The sequence below is a fragment of the Bison bison genome, unplaced genomic scaffold (assembly GCF_000754665.1).
Source record: "Bison bison bison isolate TAMUID 2011002044 unplaced genomic scaffold, Bison_UMD1.0 scf7180017864336, whole genome shotgun sequence".
NCBI lineage: Eukaryota > Metazoa > Chordata > Mammalia > Artiodactyla > Bovidae > Bison > Bison bison.
In genome coordinates, this window is record NW_011494908.1 from 1,503,069 (window position 1) to 1,509,720 (window position 6,652).

Sequence of the window (6,652 nt, forward strand, 5' to 3'; positions counted from 1 at the left end):
CATGTATGGATGTGAGAGTTGAACTGTGAAGAAGGCTGAGTGCCGAAGAATTGATGCTTTTGAACTGTGGTGTTGGAGAAGACTCTTGAGAGTCCCTTGGACTGCAAGGAGATCCAAACCAGTCCATTCTGAAGGAGATCCGCCCTGGGATTTCTTTGGAAGGAATGATGCTAAAGCTGAAACTCCAGTACTTTGGCCACCTCATGCGAAGAGTTGACTCATTGGAAAAGACTCTGATGCTGGGAGGGATTGGGGGCAAGAGGAGAAGGGGACGACAGAGGATGAGATGGCTGGATGGCATCACTGACTCGATGGACGTGAGTCTAAGTGAACTCCGGGAGTTGGTGATGGACAGGGAGGCCTGGCGTGCTGCGATTCATGGGGTCGCAAAGAGTTGGACACGACTGAGAGACTAATCTGATCTGATCTGATCACATTGAAGAAACCAGAATGGAGGATGTTCCTTGTGGTCCTGTGGTTAAGACATTGCCTTCCAAGGCAGGGAGTGCAGTTTCCATTCTTGGTTGTGGTAACATGTTGCAAAACGTGGCCCCCGAATTAAAAATAAATCAATAAAACTTGAAGAGACCCTAATGTGGCTGTCTATGGAGACTGCTTGTGAGCCCATGGACTATAGCCTCTCAGGCTTTCGGTCCATGGAATTTCCCAGGCAAGAACACTGGAGTGGGTTGCCATTTCTCTCATGTCTATGGAGAGGGGGCAGATAAAGCAGTGTTTAGGTTAAAGTCATACCCTCATCTCAGCAGACTGGTGCCTTTAGAAGAAAAGCAAGAGACCCCAAAGTCTAAGGACGGGCAGGCCACTGGAGGACACTGGTCACACTCTAAAAACAGAGGCCTCAGGAGAAAACAGAGCAACTACACTTGATCTGGAAACTTCATGCCTCCAGGACTGAACCTCTGCCTGCAGTTGGAGATCTTTATTTAGATAGAAACTGGAGTGTGGACCTCCGGAGGTGCGGTTTCACACCAAACCCCTCAGAGCATGTTTTCCATTTCTATAACCCAGTAACTCTGGAGGCAGAGACCAAGCCTTGGGCTCAGATCTGGGGACTCCCAGGACCAGACCTGGGGTTCAAGGACTGAAGAAGTGCTCTAAAAGAATAAATGTCACTAGAACTCCTACCGTCAAATATCTATGATTTGTCCAACTTCTTTCTCATACCTTTCATTTCAGGTGTTCTTTTTCATACATCTTGAGTTGACTTCTACTTTCAAATACTTGGGATGAATGTGGATGATTCCCAATAAGTTTTCATCTTTCTAAATATATTATAGTTTCACCATTAAAAAAACTATCTTTGGGGAATTCCTTGGCAGTCCAGTGGTTACATGTCAGACATGCACAGCTGTGCATCAGGGCACCCAGGATATCTCACTTTCTTGTGCATTTTGTCACCTGTGAAATCTGAGACCCACTTCCGAGCTGAAAGAGACATGAGCTGGGAGTTGGGCTTCGAACATGGGGAACACCTGCTCTATGAATGCAGTGCTGTAGTGCCTGACCGACACGCGGGCCCTGGGCAGCTCATGCTGTTTCAGCAGCATGGACCATCTGTCCCTACCATATCTGTGTGCTGTGTGCTATGCAAGCTCACATCACCTGAGCCCTCCTTCATTCTGGAGAGGTGATCTGGCCCTGGAAGGACCTGGTTGCTAGTTTCCACAGATATAAGCAGGAAGATGCCCACGAGTTTCTGATACTCACCCTGGACATCATGCAGCAAGCGTGTCTGAGTGCCTATCCTGTTAGACCATGCCTCTGAGGACAGCACCCTCATCTGTCAGATCTTTGGAGGGTCCTGGAGATCTCAGATCCAGTGTCTCCACTGCCTTGGTGTCTCAGACACTTTTGACCCATGTCTGGACATCCACTGGATATCATGGCAACTCAGAGTATGAACCAAGCTTTGAGAGAGCTGGTGAAACCCAAGAAGCTAGACGGTGGCAATGCCTATCATTGTAGCATATGTCTCCAGGTGCAGGCCACCAAGAGGTTGACTCTGCACCACTCCCCCGCAAGGTCCTGATCCTCGTGCTAAAGCGGCTCTCAGGTTTCACAGGTGACAAAATGCACAAGCAAGTGAGATATCCTGGATGCCTTGATGTTCTACTGTACATATCTGAGCAGAAAGTAGGACACCTGGATTATGTGGTCTATGCCGTGCTGGTCCACTCCGGGAAGAGCTGTCACCAAGGACATTACTTTTGTTGCATAAGAGCTGGAAATGGCCAGTGGTACAAGATGGATGATGCTAAGGTCACCCCCTGTGCCGTGCATCTACCCAGAGTGCCTATGTCCTCTTTACACCCAGAAGAATGAACTGGAAGCAGGTGATGGGGGTAGCGCCAGGAGGTGCCTGGGGGTTGACCCCGCAGGTGTGGATGCAGCCCATGGCGACCCTGCAGGAGATGCCAGTCCTGGAGCTCCTGGGTCGGAGGAGTCCCTGGAGGAAACTGATGTTCAAGAAATCAGCTTAAAAACCATATGATTATCTCAATAGATGCAGAGAAAGCCTTTGACAAAATTCAACATCCATTTATGATAAAAACCCTCCAGAAAGCAGGCATAGAAGGAACATACCTCAACATAATAAAAGCTATATATGACAAACCACAGCAAACATTATCCTTAATGGTGAAAAATTGAAAGCATTTCCCCTAAAGTCAGGAACAAGATAAGGGTGCCCACTCTCACCACTACTATTCAACATAGTTTTGAAAGTTTTGGCTGCAGCAATCAGAGCAGAAAAAGAAATAAAAGGAATCCAGATTGGAAAAGAAGAAGTAAAACTCTCACTGTTTGCAGATGACATGATCCTCTACATAGAAAACCCTAAAGACTCCACCAGAAAATTACTAGAGCTAATCAATGAATATAGTAAAGTTGCAGGATATAAAATCAACACACAGAAATCCCTTGCATTCCTATACAATAACAATGAGAAAACAGAAAGAGAAATTAAGGAAACAATTCCATTCACCATTGCAACGAAAAGAATAAAATACTTAGGAATATATCTACCTAAAGAAACAAAAGACCTATATATAGAGAACTATAAAACACTGGTGAAAGAAATCAAAGGGGACACATACAGATGGAGAAATATACTGTGTTCATGGATTTGAAGACTCAATATAGTGAAAATGAGCATACTACCCAAAGCAATCCATAGATTCAGTGCAATCCCTATCAAGCTACCAAGGCTATTTTTCAGAGAACTATAACAAACAATTTCACAATTTGTATGGAAATACAAAAAACCTCAAATAGTCAAAGCAATCTTGAGAAAGAAGAATGGAACTGGAGGAATCAACCTGCCTGACTTCAGTCTCTACTACAAAGCCACAGTCATCAAGACAGTATGGTACTGGCACAAAGACAGAAATATAGGTCAATGGAACAAAATAGAAAGCCCAGAGATAAATTCATTCACATATGGACACCTTATTTTTGACAAAGGAGGCAAGAATATACAATGGAGAAAAGACAATCTCTTTAACAAGTGGTGCTGGGAAAACTGGTCAACCACTTGTAAAAGAATGAAACTAGAACACTTTCTAACATCATATGCAAAAATAAACTCAAAATGGATTAAAGATCTAAACGTAAGACCAGAAACTATAAAACTCTTGGAGGAAAACATAGGCAAAACACTCTCCGACATAAACCACAGCAGGATCCTCTATGACCCACCTCCCAGAATATCGGAAATAAAAGCAAAAATAAACAAATGGGACCTAATTAAAATTAAAAGCTTCTGTACAAAAAGGAAACTATAAGCAAGGTGAAAAGACAGCCTTCAGAATGGGAGAAAATAATAGCAAATGAAGCAACGGATAAAGAATTAATCTTAAAAATATACAAGCAACTCCTGCAGCTCAATTCCAGAAAAATAAACAACCCAATCAAAAAGTGGGTCAAAGAACTAAACAGACATTTCTACAAAGAAGACATACAGATGGCTAACAAACACATGAAAAAATGCTCAACATCACTTATTGTCAGAGAAATGCAAATCAAAACCACAATGAGGTACCATTTCACGTCAGTCAGAATGGCTGTGATCCACAAGTCTACAAGCAATAAACGCTGGAGAGGGTGTGGAGAAAAGGGAACCCTCTTACACTGTTGGTGGGAATGCAAACTAGTACAGCCACTATGGAGAACAGTGTGGAGATTCCTTAAAAAACTGGAATAGAACTGCCATATGACCCAGCAATCCCACTGCTGGGCATACACACTGAGGAAACCAGAATTTAAAGAGACACTTGTACCCCAATGTTCATCGCAGCACTGTTTACAATAGCCAGGACATGGCAGCAACCTAGATGTCCATCAGCAGATGAATGGATAAGAAAGCTGTGGTACATATACACAATGGAATGTAACTCAGCCATTAAAAAGAATACATTTGAATCAGTTCTAATGAGGTGGATGAAACTGGAGCCTATTATACAGAGTAAAGTAAGCCAGAAAGAAAAACACCAATACAGTATACTAACGCATATATACAGAATTTAGAAAGATGGTAACAATAACCCTGCATGAGAGACAGCAAAAAAGCCACTGATGTATAGAACAGTCTTTTGGACTCTGTGGGAGAGGGCGAGGGTGGGATGATATGGGAGAATGGCATTGAAACATGTAAATTATCATACGTGAAATGAATTGCCAGTTCGATGCATGATACAGGGTGCTCGGGGCTGATGCACTGGGATGACCCAGAGGGATGGGATGGGGAGGGAGGTAGGAGGGAGGTTCAGGATGGGGAACACTACACCCATGGTGGATTCATGTCAATGTATGGCAAAACCAATACAATATTGTAAAGTAAAAAAAAAATTAATTAATTAATTTAAAAAAAAAGAGAAATAATCTTAGGGGAGTGGAAGCGCCTCCGAAAGGTTGAGTCAGCCCCACCTCCCGCGGCAGTCCTGATCCACCTGTCAAAATATGGAGATGGGAGGAAAATGAAACTTCCTGAACAGGAAAACTACCGGCTCAACAATTCAACCAGGGATCCCCCACCTCAGGGGCCAATAAACGTTGGCAGTGACCCTTGTTTCCAAGGGGGAGGCCAAAGGAAGAAAAGTAGCAAGAAGAAGCAGAGGCCTCTGGATGCACTGCAGTAAGTGCTGCTGTACATGTCTGCATGCACACTCACATAGACACACACACACACACTCACATAGGCACACACTCACAGACTCAAATATACACACACACTCACATAGACACACACACATAAACACACACAATCACATACTCACATAGACACACACACTCAGACTCACATAGACACACATACACTCACATAGACACACACTCACAGACACACACTCACACACTCACATAGACACACACACTCACATACACACACACACTCACATACATACACACACTCACATACACACACACTCACAGACACACACACTCATACACTCACATAGACACCACACATTCACACACTCATTCACTTACAGACACACAGAGTCATGTATAGGAACTAGTTGGTGTTCTGGGTGTGAATAGTGGAAGGACTGTGTGTCTGGACAGTTCACGGGACACAGAATTCAGTTTGAACTTTCCCTCCTGAGATTTGGGGTGGGAGATCAACTGTGAAGTTGTTGGAGGGTGGTATTGATGACTAATTTATTTTCCTTTCCTCACTGGGTTGGGCTTTCTTTTCATATTAACATGACCACTTGTAGTAATTTTACTGTTAAATGTATGTCTGTATGCTCTGTGCCTTCGTCATCTGATTGGTTTCCCATTTGCTTGAGAGGAAATACTAATACCTATTTCATTTGTGGCATGTCCTTTCTTACAGTGTGTGCAGACCGGGGGCCCTCCAGACACCAAGGTCACATCTGTCCGAGGCCGTGTTCTCACATGGACTCTGCCCTGTCAGCACTGCGTTGGGGACATCACTGGGTCCCCCGCCTACCATCCTGCACTCTGCCCAGGACCTTCTGTCCCTGCCCAGCTCACAGAAGCAGGCCTCCTTGGCCTCAGCCCTGCCCTCACGTTGCAGGTTCAAGCCCCGCATCCTGATGTGCCCGCCAAGCCATGCCCCCACCCTGCACCCCAAAGACTGAACCAGGACTCCAGACTCTGCATCCTGGCTGCAGACGAGGGGGTTTGCCTGGGTATCCATTCAGGATACAGGGTCCCTTAACAGGCAGAGACCCCCAGCAACTTCCAGACCCACAGAAAAGCACTCAGCAGCTCCACTGGGAGGCTGACCAGACTGTCTGTCTCCACTCAGCACAGACGGCTGTGGACAGAGAGACACCTGCTCAGGTGACCAGCCCTGACCTCGGCCTCCCCACAGGAGGACTGCTCTGACCACTGCCTGTTCCCCATCCAGCTATTCCAGGCTGGCACCTAGAATGGTCTTTACCAGACTGACCGACGGATGGTGGAGCTCCAGGTTCAGAAGAATGTCCTTCCTCCAGCCTCTGGAGATGCCACCCTTTTCTGTCAAAGCCCTCGTACCCTCAGTGACCCTGGAGGGCATGCCCCCTGGGTCCCGTGGCCTTTCCTCTTTGATGACTCTGTGCTCCGGTTCTCCTTTGAGCAAAGTGACTGGAGTGAGAAGCTCACATAAAAACTGAGATGTGGTTTT

The 6,652-nt window shown here is 45.5% G+C and overlaps 1 pseudogene; it reads left to right on the forward strand.

The window, feature by feature from the left end:
* Window position 1: 1 nt before the first annotated feature.
* LOC104998755 lies at window positions 2–2,501 on the forward strand (annotated as a pseudogene).
* The last annotated feature ends 4,151 nt before the right edge of the window (window positions 2,502–6,652 follow it).